The sequence below is a fragment of the Melanostigma gelatinosum genome (assembly GCF_949748355.1).
Source record: "Melanostigma gelatinosum genome assembly, chromosome: 1".
NCBI lineage: Eukaryota > Metazoa > Chordata > Actinopteri > Perciformes > Zoarcidae > Melanostigma > Melanostigma gelatinosum.
The window spans coordinates 27,925,844-27,953,759 of record NC_136634.1 but is presented as its reverse complement, the minus strand read 5'-3'; the positions used below and the strand labels follow the sequence as shown (position 1 = coordinate 27,953,759).

The window sequence follows — 27,916 nt, the reverse complement described above, 5'->3', positions numbered from 1 at the left end:
AACCAAAAAGGAAGAATCCAAGTGAGAAGGAAGAATCAATCCAAGTGAGAAGGAAGAATCAATCCAAGTGAGAAGGAAGAATCAATCCAAGTGAGAAGGAAGAATCAATCCAAGTGAGAAGGAAGAATCAATCCAAGTGAGAAGGAAGAAAGATGAGAAAAGAAGAAAGAAGAAAGACGACAGAAGCAAGACCGAAAACCAACCGAGAAGGACAATCCCACTGAGAAGGAAGAATCCAAAGTGAGAAGGACGATCCAATCAAGAATGACAAATCCAAGTGAGAAGGAAGAAAGACGAGAAAAGACGAAAGCAGAAGACGGCCCTTCTATGAGCAGAGATTGAAAGACGAAGAACCACCTATCCTCCCTGCTCAACTTTAACAAGATCAAAGATCGCTGAACAGACGTCGTTTGCCGAGCAGGCAGGAGTGAGGAGGGTCTGGCCAGACCTTCACCCCTGACAACTCCAAAAAATAACTTTTCACCGCACCCAAAGCCAGCTCCAACCTCTAACCATGAGTATAACCAAAGAATTGAAAGTAAGAAATCATGTGTAGTATTATTATTTTATGTGAGCTGAAGCTTTGCCCTTGCTAAATATATTTTGCAATAAATATCTAACCTGCATTTCAAGTAAAATTCTCAATTGCATTAATTTGCTTACGTAGTAAATGTTCCTCATGATAGTAAAAAGTTAAATCTATGTATGTCTAACAACTGAGTTCTGAATGGTTATCCTAATGACCAATCCACTTAGCAAACCCTTACGGCTTTATAAGTAATACAAGCCGTTAAAACCAAACCTGGCAATTTACCAAGAGCACGGATCCAAAAGGGGAAGCTACCATAACTGACGTGACAGGTAGGTGCGCCCGGGGTAGGGTGGACCCTCAGCCGAGTGCGTGGTTACCAGAGGAAGCAGGGGAGACGTCAGGAGTAACGGTAGTAAGCAGAGCCAGGCGAGTTCCTCGAAAAAACACCAGCTTGCCAATCTTTTAATCGAGAGCTGAGTCAATAAGTAGCCCCGTATCGGGCCAAGGAAAACCCCCGGATCTAACAATATGATTATAATGTATAATGTCATTATAGATATGATTGTATCGATAATGAATGTAACTATTTTTGTCATTAAAAGTATTTAGATCCTTCACTTAAAGTTACAACAAGGAACTTTCATTGAGTCACGATTTGGTCGGTCCCTGTGGGAGGAAGTGGTGGTGTTCCCGAGCACCAGATTCCCTTCAGAAAACCTCTTATCTAACTGCAGCAGCCTGCTCGGGCCTGGTTCTCCAGCAGCGTGCTCGGGCCTGGTTCTCCAGCAGCCTGCTCGGGCCTGGTTCTCCAGCAGCTGTTGAAGAAAATCAGCATTATAACTGAACTGAACTGGACTTGAACTAAAAACAAGTTACGTAACGTGTTATTGTGAATTCGAAGGAGATATCGCGAAATGGTTCTGTCTCTGTTAGTTATCAGGAAATGCTTCCCTCTGACAGACAAAGTGTGATTAATCTCTCAAAAGGACCAAAACAACCCCTTACATAGAGTTGTTTTCTGCGAGAACGAAATAGAACCCACCCAGATTAGAAGTCCAGATGTGTCCTGTCTGGATTGAACAGACAGGTTTGACTGATGAACCACAGCTGAAAGAAGGCGTGTATTTGGTCTATAAAAGTGTTCCTCGGACAGTTAGATGTTGAATCTGTTTCCATATGCCATGTCGCATGTTCGAATGTGCATTAAACAATTCCCGCTGGATTGCAAACTCCGATTCGTCCTGTCTCCATCCTCATTTACGCTTCAACACAGCGTGCTCGGGCCTGGTTCTCCAGCAGCGTGCTCGGGCCTGGTTCTCCAGCAGCGTGCTCGGGCCTGGTTCTCCAGCAGCGTGCTCGGGCCTGGTTCTCCAGCAGCGTGCTCGGGCCTGGTTCTCCAGCAGCGTGCTCGGGCCTGGTTCTCCAGCAGCGTGCTCGGGCCTGGTTCTCCAGCAGCCTGCTCGGGCCTGGTTCTCCAGCAGCCTGCTCGGGCCTGGTTCTCCAGCAGCCTGCTCGGGCCTGGTTCTCCAGCAGCGTGCTCGGGCCTGGTTCTCCAGCAGCCTGGTGTCGGACCGTCAGTCAGCCCAGTATCATGGCAGGTGAAATAGTCGCGAACACAGGACTGTCATCTTGGAGTCCGGTGTTCGACGCCGCGTTGTGGAGTTATGGTTGTGGAGTTATGGTTGTGGAGTTATGGTTGTGGAGTTATGGTTGTGGAGTTATGGTTGTGGAGTTATGGTTGTGGAGTTATGGTTGTGGAGTTATGGTTGTGGAGTTATGGTTGTGGAGTTATGGTTGTGGAGTCATGGTTTTGGTTTTGTTGCCTCAACCTAACCTCTGTTTTTAACGTAATTTTGTTCAGAAAAACAAGTCGTTCCAAAGAGTCTCCAGCAGCGTGGTGGCATTGTTGTTTGCTACCAGTAGGAACCAACTGTTGCATAACCGGTTGTCACAGTTCAGCTCCACCCTCCTCTCCCTCCTCACCCTCCTCATCAGTCCAACTCCCTTCACCTTCAAGCCGCTCTATAGACTCCTGCCTCCCAGACACACATTTGCCAGATTGTTCTTCGGTTTCCGATGCCAGACTCTGCAGCACACTCTCAGGACTGATCTCCTGTTACTGACCCTGCCTGCCCCTGTTCTACCCGCCTTGCCTGACTCCCGGTAAACCCACCAGCCTTCTGATCCTGACCCTGTTTAGAGTCTGCCTGCTGTTTCTGGAAGTTTGTAATAAAAGGCCAAAGATCCCTGGAATCTTGTGTTGCATTTGGGTCCATATACAACCGGTTACACCAGTAAAAAGTTCCTCACAATAACTTTAAGTAAAAGAAGCAAAAGCCCAATGTAACAATATCCCTTTATATACCTGCATTTTACTTTTTAGTAGCAAAGTAGTACTTATTATGCAGAGTTGTACGTTGTTAAACCATTATATTATCTGCTCATTGTTATAATATCTTAATAAGCGAAGTAACTAGTAACTGTTGCTTTTCAATAAATATAACCTAGCGGAGTCAAGTATGATGGAGCCAGTACAACATTTCCCTGTGTAATGAAGTAGAAGTATAAAGTAGCATAAACTAGAGGTACTCAAATGAAGGACCAGTACTTTATGTACCTTTCGGAGTACTTTCCAATGCTGGCCCTGAGCAGATATGTATATCCAACAGTCAAAGTCAGAAACTATGTATCCAACAGGATAAAAGCGAATAGAGTACACAACAGGTCTTACCCTACAGACTCGGCCAGAGGGTGTGATGTTGTCTCTGACATCATCACGTGACAGGCAAAGCGCTGTTGGTCAGGGTGTTTGGTGATGATGCCAAAATACCTGCAGTGGAATGATCAGCATTACTGTTCACAGGTTGACTTCCACATATTTGTTGAGGCAAATCTGCTCATGCAAGTGTAGGAATCGATACGATCGAGTGGTCCGACTCACTTGCTGTGTTTTGGATGACAGCCACAGAATGAGATGTTTTTCAACTGGAAGAAGTGGAAGCACTGGTCCCCCTGAGAGCCGGACACACACACTGAGATGTCAACCTTTCAATGTTTTCAGTTCCAAGCGTTCTATCTGAGATATTTATCCAAATTGTCAGAGTAGAAATCAATATTACCTTTTTTGTAGCAGTTGTAGTTACTGCTGATTGCCACAATAGAGTGCTACAGCTAACTACAGCAAAGTAACTTATTGCCAACATCATAACTACCTGCAGCAGGTGACTGGATATAAAAAGGTATTAAGCTGAAGAAGGTAGGTAGGTAGTGCACGTACCCTGTGTGCAGAGTGACACTGGTCATGGACACTGATCTTCACACCCTTCACACTGACCTCCAGCACACAGGCCGAGGGACGCTGACCTGCTGACCGCCTGTTACACGCCACCTGTAAACACAAATAATCAATCAATCCGTCAATAAAGATACCCGAGGAGCGTTGACTCTCAGCAGCACGGTCTGGTGTATTCTAGATGGATCAGTAGTGTTGGGCCAGTCTTTGGGTCATTATCATGTGACCATGATGTTTGTGTTTGTGGTTGTGGCGGCCGCACTCAAAGGCAGATTGAGATGCTGGCTCATAGGGAGAGATAAGACTGAAATACGCAGGGAGGTCAACATTCTCAGACACTTTCTCCAGAAAGACATTCAAAGGGTTCACAGGAAGCGTCAGAAATATATTTGTGACCTCCGCACAGCTGAACAATCACGGCGTGACTAACCCTGACCCACATAAACTCCCCTGAGCCCACCAGCAGCAGCACTGAGCCCACCAGCAGTACTGAGTCCAGCAGCAATACTGAGTCCAGCACCAGCAGCACTGAGTCCAGCAGCAGTACTGAGTCCAGCACCAGCAGTACTGAGTCCAGCAGCAGCACTGAGTCCAGCAGCAGTACTGAGTCCAGCAGCAGCACTGAGTCCAGCAGCAGCAGCACTGAGTCCAGCAGCAGTACTGAGTCCAGCAGCAGCACTGAGCCCAGCAGCAACACTGAGTCCAGCACCAGCAGCACTGAGTCCAGCAGCAGTACTGAGTCCACCAGCAGCACTGAGTCCAGCACCACCAGTACTGAGTCCAGCAGCAGCACTGAGTCCAGCAGCAGTACTGAGTCCAGCAGCAGTACTGAGTCCAGCAGCAGCACTGAGCCCACCAGCAGTACTGAGTCCAGCAGCAATACTGAGTCCAGCACCAGCAGCACTGAGCCCACCAGCAGTACTGAGTCCAGCACCAGCAGCACTGAGCCCACCAGCAGTACTGAGTCCAGCAGCAGTACTGAGTCCAGCACCAGCAGCACTGAGTCCAGCACCAGCACTGAGTCCAGCACCAGCAGTACTGAGCCCACCAGCAGTACTGAGTCCAGCAGCAGCACTGAGCCCAGCAGCAGCACTGAGTCCAGCACCAGCAGCACTGAGTCCAGCACCAGCAGCACTGAGCCCAGCAGCAGTACTGAGTCCAGCAGCAGCAGTACTGAGTCCAGCAGCAGTACTGAGTCCAGCAGCAGCACTGAGTCCAGCAGCAGCAGTACTGAGTCCAGCAGCAGCACTGAGTCCAGCAGCAGCACTGAGTCCAGCAGCAGCAGTACTGAGTCCAGCAGCAGTACTGAGTCCAGCACCAGCAGTACTGAGTCCAGCAGCAGTACTGAGTCCAGCAGCAGCATTGAGTCCAGCAGCAGTACTGAGTCCAGCAGCAGCACTGAGTCCAGCAGCAGCACTGAGTCCAGCACCAGCAGCACTGAGTCCAGCAGCAGCACTGAGTCCAGCAGCAGTACTGAGTCCAGCAGCAGCACTGAGTCCAGCAGCAGCACTGAGTCCAGCAGCAGCACTGAGTCCAGCACCAGCAGCACTGAGTCCAGCAGCAGTACTGAGTCCAGCAGCAGCACTGAGTCCAGCAGCAGCACTGAGTCCAGCACCAGCAGTACTGAGTCCAGCAGCAGTACTGAGTCCAGCAGCAGCACTGAGTCCAGCAGCAGCACTGAGTCCAGCACCAGCACTGAGTCCAGCAGCAGCAGTACTGAGTCCAGCAGCAGTACTGAGTCCAGCAGCAGCACTGAGTCCAGCACCAGCAGCACTGAGTCCAGCAGCAGTACTGAGTCCAGCAGCAGTACTGAGTCCAGCAGCAGCACTGAGTCCAGCAGCAGTACTGAGTCCAGCAGCAGCACTGAGTCCAGCAGCAGTACTGAGTCCAGCAGCAGCACTGAGTCCAGCAGCAGCACTGAGTCCAGCACCAGCAGTACTGAGTCCAGCAGCAGTACTGAGTCCAGCAGCAGCACTGAGTCCAGCAGCACCACTGAGTCCAGCAGCAGTACTGAGTCCAGCAGCAGCACTGAGTCCAGCAGCAGTACTGAGTCCAGCAGCAGCACTGAGTCCAGCAGCAGCACTGAGTCCAGCAGCAGTACTGAGTCCAGCAGCAGCACTGAGTCCAGCAGCAGCACTGAGTCCAGCACCAGCAGTACTGAGTCCAGCAGCAGTACTGAGTCCAGCAGCAGCACTGAGTCCAGCAGCAGCACTGAGTCCAGCACCAGCAGTACTGAGTCCAGCAGCAGTACTGAGTCCAGCAGCAGCAGTACTGAGTCCAGCAGCAGTACTGAGTCCAGCAGCAGCACTGAGTCCAGCAGCAGCAGTACTGAGTCCAGCAGCAGCACTGAGTCCAGCAGCAGTACTGAGTCCAGCACCAGCAGCACTGAGTCCAGCACCAGCAGCACTGAGCCCAGCAGCAGTACTGAGTCCAGCAGCAGTACTGAGTCCAGCAGCAGCACTGAGTCCAGCAGCAGCAGTACTGAGTCCAGCAGCAGCACTGAGTCCAGCACCAGCAGTACTGAGTCCAGCAGCAGTACTGAGTCCAGCAGCAGCACTGAGTCCAGCAGCAGCAGTACTGAGTCCAGCAGCAGTACTGAGTCCAGCAGCAGCAGTACTGAGTCCAGCAGCAGTACTGAGTCCAGCACCAGCAGCACTGAGTCCAGCAGCAGCACTGAGTCCAGCAGCAGTACTGAGTCCAGCAGCAGCACTGAGTCCAGCAGCAGCACTGAGTCCAGCACCAGCAGCACTGAGTCCAGCAGCAGCACTGAGTCCAGCAGCAGCACTGAGTCCAGCAGCAGCACTGAGTCCAGCACCAGCAGTACTGAGTCCAGCAGCAGTACTGAGTCCAGCAGCAGCACTGAGTCCAGCACCAGCAGTACTGAGTCCAGCAGCAGCACTGAGTCCAGCAGCAGCACTGAGTCCAGCAGCAGCACTGAGTCCAGCACCAGCAGTACTGAGTCCAGCAGCAGTACTGAGTCCAGCAGCAGCACTGAGTCCAGCAGCAGTACTGAGTCCAGCAGCAGCACTGAGTCCAGCAGCAGCACTGAGTCCAGCACCAGCAGTACTGAGTCCAGCAGCAGCACTGAGTCCAGCAGCAGCAGTACTGAGTCCAGCAGCAGTACTGAGTCCAGCAGCAGCACTGAGTCCAGCACCAGCAGCACTGAGTCCAGCAGCAGCACTGAGTCCAGCACCAGCAGTACTGAGTCCAGCAGCAGTACTGAGTCCAGCAGCAGCACTGAGTCCAGCAGCAGCACTGAGTCCAGCACCAGCAGTACTGAGTCCAGCAGCAGTACTGAGTCCAGCAGCAGCACTGAGTCCAGCAGCAGTACTGAGTCCAGCAGCAGCACTGAGTCCAGCAGCAGCACTGAGTCCAGCACCAGCAGTACTGAGTCCAGCAGCAGCACTGAGTCCAGCAGCAGCAGCACTGAGTCCAGCAGCAGCACTGAGTCCAGCACCAGCAGTACTGAGTCCAGCAGCAGCACTGAGTCCAGCAGCAGCAGTACTGAGTCCAGCAGCAGTACTGAGTCCAGCAGCAGCACTGAGTCCAGCACCAGCAGCACTGAGTCCAGCAGCAGTACTGAGTCCAGCAGCAGCACTGAGTCCAGCAGCAGCACTGAGTCCAGCACCAGCAGTACTGAGTCCAGCAGCAGTACTGAGTCCAGCAGCAGCACTGAGTCCAGCAGCAGTACTGAGTCCAGCAGCAGCACTGAGTCCAGCAGCAGCACTGAGTCCAGCACCAGCAGTACTGAGTCCAGCAGCAGCACTGAGTCCAGCAGCAGCAGTACTGAGTCCAGCAGCAGTACTGAGTCCAGCAGCAGCACTGAGTCCAGCACCAGCAGCACTGAGTCCAGCAGCAGTACTGAGTCCAGCAGCAGTACTGAGTCCAGCAGCAGCACTGAGTCCAGCAGCAGTACTGAGTCCAGCAGCAGCACTGAGTCCAGCACCAGCAGTACTGAGTCCAGCAGCAGCACTGAGTCCAGCAGCAGCAGTACTGAGTCCAGCAGCAGTACTGAGTCCAGCAGCAGCACTGAGTCCAGCACCAGCAGCACTGAGTCCAGCAGCAGTACTGAGTCCAGCAGCAGCACTGAGTCCAGCACCAGCAGCACTGAGTCCAGCAGCAGTACTGAGTCCAGCATCAGCACTGAGTCCAGCACCAGCAGCACTGAGTCCAGCAGCAGCACTGAGTCCAGCAGCAGCACTGAGTCCAGCAGCAGTACTGAGTCCAGCAGCAGCACTGAGTCCAGCAGCAGCACTGAGTCCAGCAGCAGCACTGAGTCCAGCACCAGCAGTACTGAGTCCAGCAGCAGCACTGAGTCCAGCAGCAGCAGCACTGAGTCCAGCAGCAGCACTGAGTCCAGCACCAGCAGTACTGAGTCCAGCAGCAGCAGTACTGAGTCCAGCAGCAGTACTGAGTCCAGCAGCAGCACTGAGTCCAGCACCAGCAGCACTGAGTCCAGCAGCAGTACTGAGTCCAGCAGCAGCACTGAGTCCAGCAGCAGCACTGAGTCCAGCACCAGCAGTACTGAGTCCAGCAGCAGTACTGAGTCCAGCAGCAGCACTGAGTCCAGCAGCAGTACTGAGTCCAGCAGCAGCACTGAGTCCAGCAGCAGCACTGAGTCCAGCACCAGCAGTACTGAGTCCAGCAGCAGCACTGAGTCCAGCAGCAGCAGTACTGAGTCCAGCAGCAGTACTGAGTCCAGCAGCAGCACTGAGTCCAGCACCAGCAGCACTGAGTCCAGCAGCAGTACTGAGTCCAGCAGCAGTACTGAGTCCAGCAGCAGCACTGAGTCCAGCAGCAGTACTGAGTCCAGCAGCAGCACTGAGTCCAGCACCAGCAGTACTGAGTCCAGCAGCAGCACTGAGTCCAGCAGCAGCAGTACTGAGTCCAGCAGCAGTACTGAGTCCAGCAGCAGCACTGAGTCCAGCACCAGCAGCACTGAGTCCAGCAGCAGTACTGAGTCCAGCAGCAGCACTGAGTCCAGCACCAGCAGCACTGAGTCCAGCAGCAGTACTGAGTCCAGCAGCAGCACTGAGTCCAGCACCAGCAGCACTGAGTCCAGCAGCAGCACTGAGTCCAGCAGCAGCACTGAGTCCAGCAGCAGTACTGAGTCCAGCAGCAGCACTGAGTCCAGCAGCAGTACTGAGTCCAGCAGCAGCACTGAGTCCAGCAGCAGCACTGAGTCCAGCAGCAGTACTGAGTCCAGCAGCAGCACTGAGTCCAGCAGCAGCAGCACTGAGTCCAGCAGCAGCACTGAGTCCAGCAGCAGCACTGAGTCCAGCAGCAGTACTGAGACCAGCAGCAGCACTGAGTCCAGCAGCAGCAGCACTGAGTCCAGCAGCAGCACTGAGTCCAGCAGCAGCAGCACTTAGTCCAGCAGCAGTACTGAGTCCAGCAGCAGCACTGAGTCCAGCAGCAGTACTGAGTCCAGCAGCAGCACTGAGTCCAGCAGCAGCACTGAGTCCAGCAGCAGCAGCACTGAGTCCAGCAGCAGCACTGAGTCCAGCAGCAGCAGTACTGAGTCCAGCACCAGCAGTACTGAGTCCAGCAGCAGCACTGAGTCCAGCAGCAGTACTGAGTCCAGCAGCAGCACTGAGTCCAGCAGCAGCAGCACTGAGTCCAGCAGCAGCACTGAGTCCAGCAGCAGTACTGAGTCCAGCAGCAGCACTGAGTCCAGCACCAGCAGCACTGAGCCCAGCAGCAGCACTGAGTCCAGCACCAGCAGCACTGAGTCCAGCAGCAGCACTGAGTCCAGCAGCAGTACTGAGTCCAGCAGCAGCACTGAGTCCAGCACCAGCAGCACTGAGCCCAGCAGCAACACTGAGTCCAGCACCAGCAGCACTGAGTCCAGCACCAGCAGCACTGAGTCCAGCACCAGCAGCACTGAGCCCAGCACCAGTACTGAGTCCAGCAGCAGCACTGAGTCCAGCAGCAGTACTGAGTCCAGCACCACCAGTACTGAGTCCAGCACCAGCAGCACTGAGTCCAGCACCAGCAGCACTGAGTCCAGCACCAGCAGCACTGAGCCCAGCAGCAGCACTGAGTCCAGCACCAGCAGCACTGAGTCCAGCAGCAGCACTGAGTCCAGCAGCAGTACTGAGTCCAGCAGCAGCACTGAGTCCAGCACCAGCAGCACTGAGTCCAGCAGCAGCAGCACTGAGCCCAGCAGCAGCAGCACTGAGTCCAGCACCACCAGTACTGAGTCCAGCACCAGCAGCACTGAGTCCAGCACCAGCAGCACTGAGTCCAGCACCAGCAGCACTGAGCCCAGCAGCAGCACTGAGTCCAGCACCAGCAGCACTGAGTCCAGCAGCAGCACTGAGTCCAGCAGCAGTACTGAGTCCAGCAGCAGCACTGAGTCCAGCACCAGCAGCACTGAGCCCAGCAGCAACACTGAGTCCAGCACCAGCAGCACTGAGTCCAGCACCAGCAGCACTGAGCCCAGCACCAGTACTGAGTCCAGCAGCAGCACTGAGTCCAGCACCAGCAGCACTGAGTCCAGCACCACCAGTACTGAGTCCAGCAGCAGCACTGAGTCCAGCAGCAGTACTGAGTCCAGCACCAGCAGTACTGAGTCCAGCAGCAGTACTGAGTCCAGCAGCAGCACTGAGTCCAGCAGCAGCAGTACTGAGTCCAGCAGCAGCACTGAGTCCAGCAGCAGCACTGAGACCAGCAGCAGCACTGAGTCCAGCAGCAGCACTGAGACCAGCAGCAGCACTGAGTCCAGCAGCAGCACTGAGTCCAGCAGCAGCAGTACTGAGTCCAGCAGCAGCACTGAGTCCAGCAGCAGTACTGAGTCCAGCAGCAGCACTGAGTCCAGCAGCAGTACTGAGTCCAGCAGCAGCACTGAGTCCAGCAGCAGCACTGAGTCCAGCACCAGCAGCACTGAGACCAGCAGCAGCACTGAGTCCAGCAGCAGCACTGAGTCCAGCACCAGCAGCACTGAGTCCAGCACCAGCAGCACTGAGCCCAGCAGCAGTACTGAGTCCAGCAGCAGCACTGAGTCCAGCACCAGCAGCACTGAGCCCAGCAGCAGTACTGAGTCCAGCAGCAGCACTGAGTCCAGCACCAGCAGCACTGAGTCCAGCACCACCAGTACTGAGTCCAGCAGCAGCACTGAGTCCAGCAGCAGTACTGAGTCCAGCAGCAGCACTGAGTCCAGCACCACCAGTACTGAGTCCAGCAGCAGCACTGAGCCCAGCAGCAGTACTGAGTCCAGCAGCAGCACTGAGTCCAGCACCAGCAGCACTGAGTCCAGCACCACCAGTACTGAGTCCAGCAGCAGTACTGAGTCCAGCAGCAGTACTGAGTCCAGCACCAGCAGCACTGAGTCCAGCAGCAGCACTGAGTCCAGCAGCAGCACTGAGTTCAGCAGCAGCAGCACTGAGTCCAGCAGCAGCACTGAGTCCAGCAGCAGCAGCACTGAGTCCAGCAGCAGCACTGAGTCCAGCAGCAGCAGCACTGAGTCCAGCAGCAGTACTGAGTCCAGCAGCAGCACTGAGTCCAGCAGCAGCACTGAGTCCAGCAGCAGCACTGAGTTCAGCAGCAGCAGCACTGAGTCCAGCAGCAGTACTGAGTCCAGCAGCAGCACTGAGTCCAGCAGCAGCACTGAGTTCAGCAGCAGCAGCACTGAGTCCAGCAGCAGCACTGAGTCCAGCACCACCAGTACTGAGTCCAGCAGCAGTACTGAGTCCAGCAGCAGTACTGAGTCCAGCAGCAGCACTGAGTCCAGCACCAGCAGCACTGAGTCCAGCACCACCAGTACTGAGTCCAGCAGCAGCACTGAGTCCAGCAGCAGTACTGAGTCCAGCAGCAGCAGTACTGAGTCCAGCAGCAGTACTGAGTCCAGCACCAGCAGTACTGAGTCCAGCAGCAGTACTGAGTCCAGCAGCAGCACTGAGTCCAGCAGCAGCAGTACTGAGTCCAGCAGCAGCACTGAGTCCAGCAGCAGTACTGAGTCCAGCAGCAGCACTGAGACCAGCAGCAGCACTGAGTCCAGCAGCAGCACTGAGTCCAGCAGCAGCACTGAGTCCAGCAGCAGCAGTACTGAGTCCAGCAGCAGTACTGAGTCCAGCAGCAGCACTGAGTCCAGCAGCAGCAGCACTGAGTCCAGCAGCAGTACTGAGTCCAGCAGCAGCACTGAGTCCAGCAGCAGCACTGAGTCCAGCAGCAGCAGCACTGAGTCCAGCAGCGGTACTGAGTCCAGCAGCAGTACTGAGTCCAGCACCAGCAGCACTGAGTCCAGCAGCAGCACTGAGTCCAGCAGCAGCACTGAGTCCAGCAGCAGCAGCACTGAGTCCAGCAGCAGCACTGAGTCCAGCAGCAGCACTGAGTCCAGCAGCAGCACTGAGTCCAGCAGCAGCAGCACTGAGTCCAGCAGCAGCAGCACTGAGTCCAGCAGCAGTACTGAGTCCAGCAGCAGCACTGAGTCCAGCAGCAGCACTGAGTCCAGCAGCAGCAGCACTGAGTCCAGCAGCAGCACTGAGTCCAGCAGCAGCACTGAGTCCAGCAGCAGCAGCACTGAGTCCAGCAGCAGCACTGAGTCCAGCAGCAGCAGCACTGAGTCCAGCAGCAGCAGTACTGAGTCCAGCAGCAGCACTGAGTCCAGCAGCAGCAGCACTGAGTCCAGCAGCAGCACTGAGTCCAGCAGCAGCAGCACTGAGTCCAGCAGCAGTACTGAGTCCAGCAGCAGCACTGAGTCCAGCAGCAGCACTGAGTCCAGCAGCAGCAGCACTGAGTCCAGCAGCAGTACTGAGTCCAGCAGCAGCACTGAGTCCAGCAGCAGCACTGAGTCCAGCAGCAGTACTGAGTCCAGCAGCAGCACTGAGTCCAGCAGCAGCACTGAGTTCAGCAGCAGCAGCACTGAGTCCAGCAGCACTGAGTCCAGCACCACCAGTACTGAGTCCAGCAGCAGTACTGAGTCCAGCAGCAGCACTGAGTCCAGCACCAGCAGCACTGAGTCCAGCACCACCAGTACTGAGTCCAGCAGCAGCACTGAGTCCAGCAGCAGCAGCACTGAGTCCAGCAGCAGCACTGAGTCCAGCAGCAGCAGTACTGAGTCCAGCAGCAGCACTGAGTCCAGCAGCAGCAGTACTGAGTCCAGCAGCAGTACTGAGTCCAGCAGCAGCACTGAGTCCAGCAGCAGCAGCACTGAGTCCAGCAGCAGTACTGAGTCCAGCAGCAGTACTGAGTCCAGCAGCAGCACTGAGTCCAGCAGCAGCAGCACTGAGTCCAGCAGCAGTACTGAGTCCAGCAGCAGCAGTACTGAGTCCAGCAGCAGCACTGAGTTCAGCAGCAGCAGTACTGAGTCCAGCAGCAGTACTGAGTCCAGCAGCAGCACTGAGTCCAGCAGCAGCAGCACTGAGTCCAGCAGCAGCACTGAGTCCAGCAGCAGCAGCACTGAGTCCAGCAGCAGTACTGAGTCCAGCAGCAGCAGTACTGAGTCCAGCAGCAGTACTGAGTCCAGCAGCAGCAGTACTGAGTCCAGCAGCAGTACTGAGTCCAGCAGCAGCACTGAGTCCAGCAGCAGCACTGAGTCCAGCAGCAGCAGTACTGAGTCCAGCAGCAGTACTGAGTCCAGCAGCAGCACTGAGTCCAGCAGCAGCAGCACTGAGTCCAGCAGCAGTACTGAGTCCAGCAGCAGCACTGAGTCCAGCAGCAGCACTGAGTCCAGCAGCAGCAGCACTGAGTCCAGCAGCAGTACTGAGTCCAGCAGCAGCACTGAGTCCAGCAGCAGCACTGAGTCCAGCAGCAGCAGTACTGAGTCCAGCAGCAGTACTGAGTCCAGCAGCAGCACTGAGTCCAGCAGCAGCAGCACTGAGTCCAGCAGCAGCACTGAGTCCAGCAGCAGCAGTACTGAGTCCAGCAGCAGTACTGAGTCCAGCAGCAGTACTGAGTCCAGCAGCAGCACTGAGTTCAGCAGCAGTACTGAGTCCAGCAGCAGTACTGAGTCCAGCAGCAGCACTGAGTCCAGCAGCAGCACTGAGTCCAGCAGCAGTACTGAGTCCAGCACCAGCAGCACTGAGTCCAGCAGCAGCACTGAGTCCAGCAGCAGCACTGAGTCCAGCAGCAGCAGCACTGAGTCCAGCAGCAGCACTGAGTCCAGCAGCAGCACTGAGTCCAGCAGCAGCAGTACTGAGTCCAGCAGCAGTACTGAGTCCAGCAGCAGCACTGAGTCCAGCAGCAGCAGCACTGAGTCCAGCAGCAGCACTGAGTCCAGCAGCAGCACTGAGTCCAGCAGCAGCACTGAGTCCAGCAGCAGCAGCACTGAGTCCAGCAGCAGCACTGAGTCCAGCAGCAGCAGCACTGAGTCCAGCAGCAGTACTGAGTCCAGCAGCAGCACTGAGTCCAGCAGCAGCACTGAGTCCAGCAGCAGCAGCACTGAGTCCAGCAGCAGCACTGAGTCCAGCAGCAGCAGTACTGAGTCCAGCAGCAGCACTGAGTCCAGCAGCAGCACTGAGTCCAGCAGCAGCAGCACTGAGTCCAGCAGCAGCACTGAGTCCAGCAGCAGCAGCACTGAGTCCAGCAGCAGTACTGAGTCCAGCAGCAGCACTGAGTCCAGCAGCAGCACTGAGTCCAGCAGCAGCAGCACTGAGTCCAGCAGCAGTACTGAGTCCAGCAGCAGCACTGAGTCCAGCAGCAGCACTGAGTCCAGCAGCAGTACTGAGTCCAGCAGCAGCACTGAGTCCAGCAGCAGCACTGAGTTCAGCAGCAGCAGCACTGAGTCCAGCAGCAGCACTGAGTCCAGCACCACCAGTACTGAGTCCAGCAGCAGTACTGAGTCCAGCAGCAGCACTGAGTCCAGCACCAGCAGCACTGAGTCCAGCACCACCAGTACTGAGTCCAGCAGCAGCACTGAGTCCAGCAGCAGCAGCACTGAGTCCAGCAGCAGCACTGAGTCCAGCAGCAGCAGTACTGAGTCCAGCAGCAGCACTGAGTCCAGCAGCAGCAGTACTGAGTCCAGCAGCAGTACTGAGTCCAGCAGCAGCACTGAGTCCAGCAGCAGCAGCACTGAGTCCAGCAGCAGTACTGAGTCCAGCAGCAGTACTGAGTCCAGCAGCAGCACTGAGTCCAGCAGCAGCAGCACTGAGTCCAGCAGCAGTACTGAGTCCAGCAGCAGCAGTACTGAGTCCAGCAGCAGCACTGAGTTCAGCAGCAGCAGTACTGAGTCCAGCAGCAGTACTGAGTCCAGCAGCAGCACTGAGTCCAGCAGCAGCAGCACTGAGTCCAGCAGCAGCACTGAGTCCAGCAGCAGCAGCACTGAGTCCAGCAGCAGTACTGAGTCCAGCAGCAGCAGTACTGAGTCCAGCAGCAGTACTGAGTCCAGCAGCAGCAGTACTGAGTCCAGCAGCAGTACTGAGTCCAGCAGCAGCACTGAGTCCAGCAGCAGCAGCACTGAGTCCAGCAGCAGCAGCACTGAGTCCAGCAGCAGTGCTGAGTCCAGCAGCAGCACTGAGTCCAGCAGCAGCACTGAGTCCAGCAGCAGCAGCACTGAGTCCAGCAGCAGTACTGAGTCCAGCAGCAGCACTGAGTCCAGCAGCAGCACTGAGTCCAGCAGCAGCAGTACTGAGTCCAGCAGCAGTACTGAGTCCAGCAGCAGCAGTACTGAGTCCAGCAGCAGTACTGAGTCCAGCAGCAGCACTGAGTCCAGCAGCAGCAGCACTGAGTCCAGCAGCAGTACTGAGTCCAGCAGCAGCACTGAGTCCAGCAGCAGCACTGAGTCCAGCAGCAGCAGCAGCACTGAGTCCAGCAGCGGTACTGAGTCCAGCAGCAGTACTGAGTCCAGCACCAGCAGCACTGAGTCCAGCAGCAGCACTGAGTCCAGCAGCAGCACTGAGTCCAGCAGCAGCACTGAGTCCAGCAGCAGCAGCACTGAGTCCAGCAGCAGCACTGAGTCCAGCAGCAGCACTGAGTCCAGCAGCAGCAGCACTGAGTCCAGCAGCAGCAGCACTGAGTCCAGCAGCAGTACTGAGTCCAGCAGCAGCACTGAGTCCAGCAGCAGCACTGAGTCCAGCAGCAGCAGCACTGAGTCCAGCAGCAGCACTGAGTCCAGCAGCAGCAGTACTGAGTCCAGCAGCAGCACTGAGTCCAGCAGCAGCAGCACTGAGTCCAGCAGCAGCACTGAGTCCAGCAGCAGCAGCACTGAGTCCAGCAGCAGTACTGAGTCCAGCAGCAGCACTGAGTCCAGCAGCAGCACTGAGTCCAGCAGCAGTACTGAGTCCAGCAGCAGCACTGAGTCCAGCAGCAGCACTGAGTCCAGCAGCAGTACTGAGTCCAGCAGCAGCACTGAGTCCAGCAGCAGCACTGAGTTCAGCAGCAGCAGCACTGAGTCCAGCAGCAGCACTGAGTCCAGCACCACCAGTACTGAGTCCAGCAGCAGTACTGAGTCCAGCAGCAGCACTGAGTCCAGCACCAGCAGCACTGAGTCCAGCACCACCAGTACTGAGTCCAGCAGCAGCACTGAGTCCAGCAGCAGCAGCACTGAGTCCAGCAGCAGCACTGAGTCCAGCAGCAGCAGTACTGAGTCCAGCAGCAGCACTGAGTCCAGCAGCAGCAGTACTGAGTCCAGCAGCAGTACTGAGTCCAGCAGCAGCACTGAGTCCAGCAGCAGCAGCACTGAGTCCAGCAGCAGTACTGAGTCCAGCAGCAGTACTGAGTCCAGCAGCAGCACTGAGTCCAGCAGCAGCAGCACTGAGTCCAGCAGCAGTACTGAGTCCAGCAGCAGCAGTACTGAGTCCAGCAGCAGCACTGAGTTCAGCAGCAGCAGTACTGAGTCCAGCAGCAGTACTGAGTCCAGCAGCAGCACTGAGTCCAGCAGCAGCAGCACTGAGTCCAGCAGCAGCAGCACTGAGTCCAGCAGCAGTACTGAGTCCAGCAGCAGCACTGAGTCCAGCAGCAGCACTGAGTCCAGCAGCAGCAGCACTGAGTCCAGCAGCAGTACTGAGTCCAGCAGCAGCACTGAGTCCAGCAGCAGCACTGAGTCCAGCAGCAGCAGTACTGAGTCCAGCAGCAGTACTGAGTCCAGCAGCAGCACTGAGTCCAGCAGCAGCAGCACTGAGTCCAGCAGCAGCACTGAGTCCAGCAGCAGTACTGAGTCCAGCAGCAGTACTGAGTCCAGCAGCAGCACTGAGTTCAGCAGCAGTACTGAGTCCAGCAGCAGTACTGAGTCCAGCAGCAGCACTGAGTCCAGCAGCAGCACTGAGTCCAGCAGCAGTACTGAGTCCAGCACCAGCAGCACTGAGTCCAGCAGCAGCACTGAGTCCAGCAGCAGCAGCACTGAGTCCAGCAGCAGCACTGAGTCCAGCAGCAGCACTGAGTCCAGCAGCAGCACTGAGTCCAGCAGCAGCAGTACTGAGTCCAGCAGCAGTACTGAGTCCAGCAGCAGCACTGAGTCCAGCAGCAGCAGCACTGAGTCCAGCAGCAGCACTGAGTCCAGCAGCAGCACTGAGTCCAGCAGCAGCACTGAGTCCAGCAGCAGCAGCACTGAGTCCAGCAGCAGCACTGAGTCCAGCAGCAGCAGCACTGAGTCCAGCAGCAGTACTGAGTCCAGCAGCAGCACTGAGTCCAGCAGCAGCACTGAGTCCAGCAGCAGCAGCACTGAGTCCAGCAGCAGCACTGAGTCCAGCAGCAGCAGTACTGAGTCCAGCAGCAGCACTGAGTCCAGCAGCAGCAGCACTGAGTCCAGCAGCAGCACTGAGTCCAGCAGCAGCACTGAGTCCAGCAGCAGTACTGAGTCCAGCAGCAGCACTGAGTCCAGCAGCAGCACTGAGTCCAGCAGCAGTACTGAGTCCAGCAGCAGCACTGAGTCCAGCAGCAGCACTGAGTTCAGCAGCAGCAGCACTGAGTCCAGCAGCAGCACTGAGTCCAGCACCACCAGTACTGAGTCCAGCAGCAGTACTGAGTCCAGCAGCAGCACTGAGTCCAGCACCAGCAGCACTGAGTCCAGCACCACCAGTACTGAGTCCAGCAGCAGCACTGAGTCCAGCAGCAGCAGCACTGAGTCCAGCAGCAGCACTGAGTCCAGCAGCAGCAGTACTGAGTCCAGCAGCAGCACTGAGTCCAGCAGCAGCAGTACTGAGTCCAGCAGCAGTACTGAGTCCAGCAGCAGCACTGAGTCCAGCAGCAGCAGCACTGAGTCCAGCAGCAGTACTGAGTCCAGCAGCAGTACTGAGTCCAGCAGCAGCACTGAGTCCAGCAGCAGCAGCACTGAGTCCAGCAGCAGTACTGAGTCCAGCAGCAGCAGTACTGAGTCCAGCAGCAGCACTGAGTTCAGCAGCAGCAGTACTGAGTCCAGCAGCAGTACTGAGTCCAGCAGCAGCACTGAGTCCAGCAGCAGCAGCACTGAGTCCAGCAGCAGCACTGAGTCCAGCAGCAGCAGCACTGAGTCCAGCAGCAGTACTGAGTCCAGCAGCAGCAGTACTGAGTCCAGCAGCAGTACTGAGTCCAGCAGCAGCAGTACTGAGTCCAGCAGCAGTACTGAGTCCAGCAGCAGCACTGAGTCCAGCAGCAGCAGCACTGAGTCCAGCAGCAGCAGCACTGAGTCCAGCAGCAGTACTGAGTCCAGCAGCAGCACTGAGTCCAGCAGCAGCACTGAGTCCAGCAGCAGCAGTACTGAGTCCAGCAGCAGCACTGAGTCCAGCAGCAGCAGCACTGAGTCCAGCAGCAGCACTGAGTCCAGCAGCAGCACTGAGTCCAGCAGCAGCACTGAGTCCAGCAGCAGCACTGAGTCCAGCAGCAGCACTGAGTCCAGCAGCAGCAGTACTGAGTCCAGCAGCAGCACTGAGTCCAGCAGCAGCAGTACTGAGTCCAGCAGCAGTACTGAGTCCAGCAGCAGTACTGAGTCCAGCAGCAGCACTGAGTTCAGCAGCAGTACTGAGTCCAGCAGCAGTACTGAGTCCAGCAGCAGCACTGAGTCCAGCAGCAGCACTGAGTCCAGCAGCAGCACTGAGTCCAGCAGCAGTACTGAGTCCAGCAGCAGCAGTACTGAGTCCAGCAGCAGTACTGAGTCCAGCAGCAGCACTGAGTCCAGCAGCAGCAGCACTGAGTCCAGCAGCAGCACTGAGTCCAGCAGCAGCAGCACTGAGTCCAGCAGCAGTACTGAGTCCAGCAGCAGCACTGAGTCCAGCAGCAGCAGCACTGAGTCCAGCAGCAGCACTGAGTTCAGCAGCAGCAGTACTGAGTCCAGCAGCAGTACTGAGTCCAGCAGCAGCACTGAGTCCAGCAGCAGCAGCACTGAGTCCAGCAGCAGCACTGAGTCCAGCAGCAGCAGCACTGAGTCCAGCAGCAGTACTGAGTCCAGCAGCAGCAGTACTGAGTCCAGCAGCAGTACTGAGTCCAGCAGCAGCAGTACTGAGTCCAGCAGCAGTACTGAGTCCAGCAGCAGCACTGAGTCCAGCAGCAGCAGCACTGAGTCCAGCAGCAGTACTGAGTCCAGCAGCAGCACTGAGTCCAGCAGCAGCACTGAGTCCAGCAGCAGCAGTACTGAGTCCAGCAGCAGTACTGAGTCCAGCAGCAGCACTGAGTCCAGCAGCAGCAGCACTGAGTCCAGCAGCAGCACTGAGTCCAGCAGCAGCAGTACTGAGTCCAGCAGCAGTACTGAGTCCAGCAGCAGTACTGAGTCCAGCAGCAGCACTGAGTTCAGCAGCAGTACTGAGTCCAGCAGCAGTACTGAGTCCAGCAGCAGCAGCACTGAGTCCAGCAGCAGCACTGAGTCCAGCAGCAGCACTGAGTCCAGCAGCAGCACTGAGTTCAGCAGCAGTACTGAGTCCAGCAGCAGTACTGAGTCCAGCAGCAGCACTGAGTCCAGCAGCAGCACTGAGTCCAGCAGCAGCACTGAGTCCAGCAGCAGCAGCACTGAGTCCAGCAGCAGCACTGAGTCCAGCAGCAGTACTGAGTCCAGCAGCAGCACTGAGTCCAGCAGCAGCACTGAGTCCAGCAGCAGTACTGAGTCCAGCAGCAGCACTGAGTCCAGCAGCAGCACTGAGTTCAGCAGCAGTACTGAGTCCAGCAGCAGTACTGAGTCCAGCAGCAGCACTGAGTCCAGCAGCAGCACTGAGTCCAGCAGCAGCACTGAGTCCAGCAGCAGCAGTGAGTCCAGCAGCAGCACTGAGTCCAGCAGCAGCACTGAGTCCAGCAGCAGCACTGAGTCCAGCAGCAGCACTGAGTCCAGCAGCAGCAGTGAGTCCAGCAGCAGCACTGAGTCCAGTAGCAGTACTGAGTCCAGCAGCAGCACTGAGTCCAGCAGCAGCAGCACTGAGTCCAGCAGCAGTACTGAGTCCAGCAGCAGCACTGAGTTCAGCAGCAGCACTGAGTCCAGTAGCAGTACTGAGTCCAGCAGCAGCACTGAGTCCAGCAGCAGCACTGAGTCCAGCAGCAGCACTGAGTCCAGCAGCAGCACTGAGTCCAGCAGCACCTCAGCCGTCAGCTCAACAGCCACTGGAAGTTTGTATTGTTCCACTCTGTGCTGAATATAGCAAGAGATGAATTATTCCCCTACTCATTATTCAGAACTCCTACTTGTGTTGCAACAATGAGAAATCAATACAATTATTTGACTCTTTTTTCACAAAGAGGGCAAAGCTGCTGCACAGTAAAAGACATGAGGTGAGAGGAAAGAGCGTGTCTCTGGAGCTTTCAGTGTGCTCTCATGTTCTTGATAAAGATTTGGAGCCAGTGAAGGAAACACAATGATTCCAGCTGCAACAGGCACAGCGTTCCACATTTATAACACACTGAATTTAAATCAGTTAAAGGGTCAATTCACCCAAATCTCACATAGTTTTGGTTTTATTTGTCTTGGCTTTGAGATTTCTCCCTACACCCTCTGCAATAGGTTGAGACAGAGATGAATGAAATTTCACACTTTAAAGTTTTCATTTGGTTGATTGGTCAGCCTCGGCCCACCTGTGGCTGCACATGTAGAATCAGGCTGCAGAAGGCAGATGTAGGTGGAGGGTTGGGCAGAGTTCCCCGTAGCTCTCGGCTAACGCAGTCAGCTTCATGCTCGTCGTCTTGTCAGTTCGGTAGTTTTCGGTTGTCCTGTTCAACGTGTCCTCATACAATGGTTCGTATTGTAAATCCCCCACTGTGGCACTAATAAAGGATTATCGTATCTGATCTTATATCTTACAAAGAGTCGTTCCTCAGTTTTCATGCATTTTCCAAGAATGTCCAGGAACTCATGTAAGATGAAGCTGGTTACTGCTGACAATACAAACCTCCGTCTTCACAGGATACAACTTCGTTAGGTTTAGGCAACATTGTGGTTTGTGTTAAAATAACTGTACGGAAGTTACATGACTAATAACTCGGCGTTTGGATTAAAATAACTACGTGACAAATAAATCAATATTGTGACTTCTGGTTACAGGGACAAGAACCGCAGTCTGCCATACAAACTGCTGTTTCACCCATCTGTCCACCCTGACCTCCTCCCCACACAGTGTTTGTCACTCCTAATACCGGTACATCCCTTTTTGTGATTACATGGAATAAATACAGATTGATTTCATGAGATATACCAATTACATTTATTTTCGTAGGTATAGCTACAAATGGTAAATGAGAACATGTCCAGGCAGGATTGAGCATTTACTTTATAAAAGACATTTGTACCAAGCGATACTTACTTGGAAAATGGTTCAAATTTGTGGGGAAAGTTGAGCCATCTTCAGACGCTACGTCTCTGAAGCCCGCTCGCTAAATACTCAACCTGGAAGTGAACTAGTCGATCACTCCAACGCTGCTGATCAGATTGAATGGTTAGCGTCTGTTGCTCAGTGTCGGTATGTACCTTCTGCATGGCAGCACAGAGCATATCGTTGCCTTTGTGGATTGGGACCTGAACTGAACCCAGGAATTGCACCAGGAACTGGTCTATCCAGCCATCTTTCTGGACTGCGACAACAAAGGAGAAAAAATAAACGATAATTATGAGATGTTGTTGATGGTAGTGCTGTTCTATTTTTTCATTACAGTTGTTTGCAGTGTACCTTGGTTCATATCTTTAGCCAGCCTGACAGCGTAGAAAGCAGGGAAGATGCCGGTAGCTCCAGTCCTCATGTTGTAACCCTGACACCACAGGTCCTCCGACTGGTTCAGCATTAACACCGGATCATCTGACTCTAGGTACAGCTCGTCTGCATGACGGGGCACAAACCTAAAACATGTACAGATTATTATCTCATGGGTTTATTTGGAAATGTCACAATTAGTTTGTGTGTGTTGATATGTTTAGACCTGTAGACAGCTCTGTGGCTCTGTTGTCGCTCCACTCCGTCCAAAACACAGGAGAACACACCAAATGACCCAGCACCTGAACGATACAGCATTTATGTTACACTCAAAATCGTATCATCACTGACACAACAGCAAGTGATCCAATGTTGACACTTACTGAGGAATGGAGAGTTCAAATGGCCACCACCATGAAAGCGCTGAGAGCTGCTATGAGTTGGAATTGGAAGTTATAGACCTTGACTACTCCTGGTAGCAGCGTGAAAAGAGATACCGAGGTACGCCACTACTCCCGCCCCTTCACCTCGTAGACCCTCAACGTCAATAACACATGTATGTACCGTAAAAGCACATTTACGTTTGAGAAGTGCACAGACCAGAACAGGTAGATTAACATCACAAGTCACAAAATACCGACATAATGACATAACGACATAATGACCGACAATGCACACAACTCAAAGGCACAAATAAAAAACACAGGTCAAAAACCAGCCCCATCAGCAGGAATCACACGCTGGTGACTGAAAGTATCTTTTGAGACTGGACATGAATTCATCAGGATACATCCCCAAATTACTTTTATGTTTAAATTGATTTATTTTTCCATTTGAGTCTGGACGGGCAGAAACGGAGACCTTTGAAAACAAAGGTGCAGACTCCCACGGTCACTACTTGATTGGGTCTTAGCAGTCTGTCCCCTTGATTACGCAGCAGCTAGTGGAAAGTCAACGTGGATAAGGAATTACAGGTATTGCTGACTGTATTGTTTATTATACTAGCAGCTGTTTTCCAGTTATATTATGCATTTTAAAATACTACTACTGCGTACATGTGCAAGAGTCAAGCTTTTATTTGAACGCTTTGTCCAGGGGCGTGGTCAGCCTCACGGAGCGGACGTTTGAAGGCACCGTTCCCTACTTTGAGGAGGGCTTGTGCTTAATTTTATACAACTATTGTGAAGCTCACAAAGAAACTGTAAACGACCAAAAGCATCAATTAAAACTGTTTTAAAATGAAAAGGTAGGAGTGTGGTTGTCGCCTCAATGGAAGGGGCAGATCTAATGCTGTCTCACAGCATAGGGACTGAAACAGCAGCGCAGCGGTCACCCGTGTGCTGAAGTTTGACTTGCGGGAGAGCCAGTAGCCCCAAGTCAGCTGACCTGAGGGACCTCAAAGGAGAATGAGAGCTTAGGTATTGTGTAATACAAGAGAGGGCCAGCCCATAAAGATAAACAGGAGAACCTTCAAATTAATTCTGAACCATACTGGCAGCCAGTAGAGAGAGGCCAGAATATGGGTGATATGGTCCCTCCTCCGGGTACCTGTGAGGAGCCAGGCTGCAGCGTTCTGGACCAGTTTCAGGCAGGACAGGAACTACTGACGAATCCCAGTATAAAGGGAGTTGCAGTAGTGCCACTGGGCGGATGTAAAGGCTTGAGAATGTCATCCAAGCAATGATTCCCGAGACTTTTTGTGGAACTTTACTGAATTAAGCAGCACTAACATGGCAATGCGGTGGACATTTCCACAGTAGTTACTTCCTACAGTGATGCTCATAAGGACTGGTGTATTGTTACTTTTGTTTCTCGGTTCTTCTGTAAAATATTTAATCGTATTTGGAATATTTCATTTTATAGTATTCTATTCTATTTCTTTAGCAATTTTGTTATTGGTTTCTGGGACAAACTCATTTAATTTCAGGTTCTGTGCATGATTGTGTGTGTGACCAATAAATGTAATTTGATATGATATGAATTTGTGAAAAACTGCGACATACAAATGACAAAGACTTTGTCGGCTGGAAGCAAAACAAAATCTCATTTCATTGTGACGATCAGGCTTCAGCTGAACCTCACTGCCTCCAGCTGATCAACTGCCAACGTGTCTCAAGTCAGTTTTTTGACAGTAACAATGTAAGCTTCAACACACTCAATCAGCAGAAATGTGCATTGATGTGATGAATAAAGTGAACTTCCAACCATTATATAAACCCGATCAAGACTATATCACATATAGTATCAGTGAATATACTTATCACCCTAATGAACTTATTCCTCTCTTTGCACAATGTCTAATCACAGAGAAGAGAGCTGTGATGCAGACAATATAAAAACCTTCGTCACATTTCTTTGTCTGATTATTTATTTCTAAAATATTTTTGCTTCAAACTAAATATTGAGATAACATACAAACCTGTGGTGCTGTAATGACTGCTGTTGTTGGAAAACAGGTTGAGGAGACTCTTCTTCCTCTGAAGTTGTGGTTGACGTTACCTTGGACGGCTTGCAGATCTTTGCCACAACTTCCCTCCTCCTTTTCACCTCTTCCTCCCTCTTCCTCTTCAAATCCTCTTCCCTCCTTCTCTTCATCTCGTCCTCCTTTCTTCGGTTTTCTTCCTCGTTCCTTCTGTCTTGGAACCAAAAACAAGGAAAAGTTAAACCACTAGCAGCAATTAGCAGGAACAAAGGAACCATGCAAACAGACAGTGTATTCTTGATTTCAACTTCAGACAATCTTCTGTCCTGAAGCTGCACATGCAGCATCATCGAGTGAGGTGCTCCACAAAGCTTAATATTGGGTCCTCTACTCTTGAAGTAAATCACTGGACAAATAAACAAAATAAGTACCCACTAGGGCTTTTGTCTAGGAGCCTGCTGCTCATGTCCTGAGTGAAACTTAAAGTAAAGGTTTTGTCATGTCAATCGTTAGTCACGTGAGTCGTAATGTCTTTCGTTAAGCACCATCAGGTGTAAACTTAGTTTGTACACAAGATGTCTTCAACCTAACAGGCAGATAAAAATGGAATTTACTGAGAACATTCATGCTCCCAGAGGGACAAACCTTTACATTTCATGAACTTTAATGAACTGTTTGGGACAGAAGAGAGCTCAGCCATGTTAAAAACAACAACAACAACCTGTACCTTGCTTCCTTGCTCCCTCTCTCCTCTCCTCTTCCTTTCCTCCTCATACTCTGGATCTTCCTCCTCATTGGCTGACTGATAGACCGTCTCTGCAGCACTGTCATCATTGTGCTCATTGTAACTGTGCAAGCAGTCCTTGAGGCTGACCAGCTCTAATTGAGCGTGTTCATCGACTACCCGAGTGTATTTAACAGAGTCATAGTTTAACACTGCCATAGCTTCACTCTGTGGTACAGTCTGAGCAGCCGCACCATCTCCCTGAGTGACAGAGTTGGTGCCATCCACCTCAGTGTTATAGTCACCTTTTCCTCCCCTTGCTTCCACCTCTGACTTGGTACAGTCCATCTCTGTTTTTTCATTATCTGTAAGGCAGGGGGTTGGACCAATCTGGACGTTCAGGCAGGGAGTTGGGTCTCCCTCCCCCTCTTCTTCACTGATGTCAGGGTCGATTCGGTGGAATAGAGAAGGATGCAGAGGCCCTGGTGGGGGTCCCTCGGTATCTGAGCTGAGGGACATTCTGTTTGACCCCCCCTCGCTGCTGGACCGGGAGAGGATAGGGGGGTTGTCTTGAGTCCTGTCATGGTTTTGGCCTTAAAACACACAATATATTAGGTATAAAGTGATTAGATGAAAGGAGTCACTTGCGAGCTGCTTGCAAACAAAATGGGAATCAAATATGGAGAAAATGATGTATGAACCAGAGATATGATTAGATCGATTACATGGACCTTCCCTTGAAAAGTCATGTTGTGGCATGATACAGATATTGAAAAGAGCAAACTAGTACTTTAATCAGAATGAAGCCAGTCATTTCACAGCACTAATCTTATCACTAAGTATAAAAGCTACAACACTCACCGCCCTGTGCTAACGGGAGGTTCGTTACCTTGGTCTTGTGTCTTGTCCTCGGTTCTTGGTGCTACAGGGGTGCGTGGGACCACCATGGATGTCAGATAAACTTCCTGGTTAGACAGTATGTCATTGGGCTTCAACACCCCGACTTTGTTTACCCCTTTAGCAGCTACTTTTACTTTCCCATCAGCCCCCCGGCTTTTCAGTCCATTTGTTTCCCTTGGCCTCTGATGTCCATTTCTCTCTTTCTCCTTCCCCCTGGACTGCTCACACAGTCTTCCTCCTCTCCTATCGTCCTTCCCCGCTGTCCCTCCATCCTTTCCTCTGATGTCTCCTAAGCTCCTCTCTCTCATTGCTGGGGCTCCTCTTCCTCCTCTCTTTTGACTCCTCGGTGTGCTGGAGGACTGTGTGTGTGTGGCGCCTGAAACCTGTCGAGCTCGCGTGTCTACGGCGGTGGCAGCGGCCTGAGAGTGAGCTTTGCTGTTCACTCCGTTGGCTGTGGGTGCTTTTGGGGCCGGGCGGCGCGTTCTGTGCTGAACTTTGTCCTCCGCTTTTGGCTGGCTATCCGGTGGTGCTAGATCCCCTTAAGACACACAGAAAAAAACAAAGGTATTAGATTCTTTATTAGGCAATCAGTTGTACACAAAGGGATTATCAAAGTAGCATACAGTCGGAAATTTATCCTGGATAAATAGGAATTACAGCAACTGAAAAACAATGCACATGATTCATTTAAAATATGTCAAGAACATTTTCTCCTTCATTCTCGAGGATAGTTAGATAGATAGCCTGGAATCCACCCAAATTCTAGCTTTGATCAAAGAGATTAAAACAGGAGCTTCAACCATGTAAACTCTTCCACTGTAAATCACCAGTCCTCTGTTAAATAGGAGGTTCATCCTTTTGCTGTGTACAGGTCCACAAGCTTATGTTTGTTCTACTGAATGAGGGTTCTGTAAACCCTTCCAGATCTAGAAGAAAATCAAGCTCTGAGAAAGGATCAGTCGCATCATGAGTTTCCATCTTAACCTCCTCCTCAGTCAGTCTGTCAGCCCACCTGCTCAGGATATACGAGCTCTGCCGAAGGGAGATCAGTCCAAGAAGAGAGGCCATAGCTGGTGAGGCCAGCTACATCCACCACTTTCCTCAGGGTGATAAATCCAGGCGCATAGCATGCTGGTGATGCATGGTGTTGTATTGTCCTGGATGTCCATCCTGGCTCCATTAACGAGAGGTTCCTCTAGTAACCAGTGCAGCAAGCAACTAGGTTCCAGTCTCTTTCATTTAAAAAAGTTCCACACCGTAAAAGGTGCCTAATCAATAGGAGGTAATCCACACAGCTTTAAAAGATTAAAATCCATTAAAAGAGTTCAGTGTCTCCAGACCAGCTACCTTCCTTAAAATACAGTTTGTTACGTCTGTCCACCCCGTGGACCGTCACAGGACGGATACGTTTGAAAGCTACGGGGTTACCTATAGTGTGGACGGGCGTAAACGCATAGGTTTGGAAACGATGACGTAGACAACACATAAACCGATACTTGTTCATCTACATTTTGTTTACGGATCAAATTATTGATGGCAACAGAGCTTTAAATGTCAATTCTTTGAAAATATCTAATTCTGCAAGAGTTTAACTGTATCTGAAGCAGGGCGATGAAGTTGGAATTGACATTGTTGCTTTTTTTTGGTTGGTTGTTTTTCAGTGTCATTTAGTGTCCATACCTGTAATATGTGGGGAGGAGGAACAGGAGTCCTTCCAGCTGTCCTTCTTGCCGAAAGAGTTGTTGTTGATGGAGTCCTGGATAGAGTTAGTGAAACAGAGCATCAATGTAGGAGCAAAAACCAACACATGATTGGTTTATCTCACACACACACACACACGGTTTAGCCTGAGGTGTTAATCCATAACTCCTGTCTGCTTACTATAGTCTACCTGAGAGGATTATAGCTACAAACAGTGATATACATGGAGCAGCAGGGATCTGCTCGGTAACTATGATTCACCAGAATAAGTCAAAACTTTAGACACTAAATTAGACATTACATTATATGCTATACATGAGTGTTTCACTATTTG

The 27,916-nt window shown here is 52.9% G+C and overlaps 1 pseudogene across 1 annotated transcript in view; it reads right to left on the bottom strand.

The window, feature by feature from the left end:
* Window positions 1–27,916, bottom strand: part of LOC306775940 (C-Jun-amino-terminal kinase-interacting protein 1-like) — a 37,202-nt pseudogene that overhangs the window by 1,273 nt on the left and 8,013 nt on the right. The window contains exons 2-11 of the transcript in view: window positions 27,562–27,637; window positions 25,871–26,419; window positions 24,985–25,574; window positions 24,255–24,467; window positions 22,062–22,137; window positions 21,815–21,981; window positions 21,616–21,719; window positions 3,810–3,920; window positions 3,474–3,544; window positions 3,264–3,362 (exon numbers count right to left, since the gene is read on the bottom strand). The product of the transcript in view is annotated as a C-Jun-amino-terminal kinase-interacting protein 1-like (transcript). The remainder of the gene's footprint in view (window positions 1–3,263; window positions 3,363–3,473; window positions 3,545–3,809; window positions 3,921–21,615; window positions 21,720–21,814; window positions 21,982–22,061; window positions 22,138–24,254; window positions 24,468–24,984; window positions 25,575–25,870; window positions 26,420–27,561; window positions 27,638–27,916) is intronic.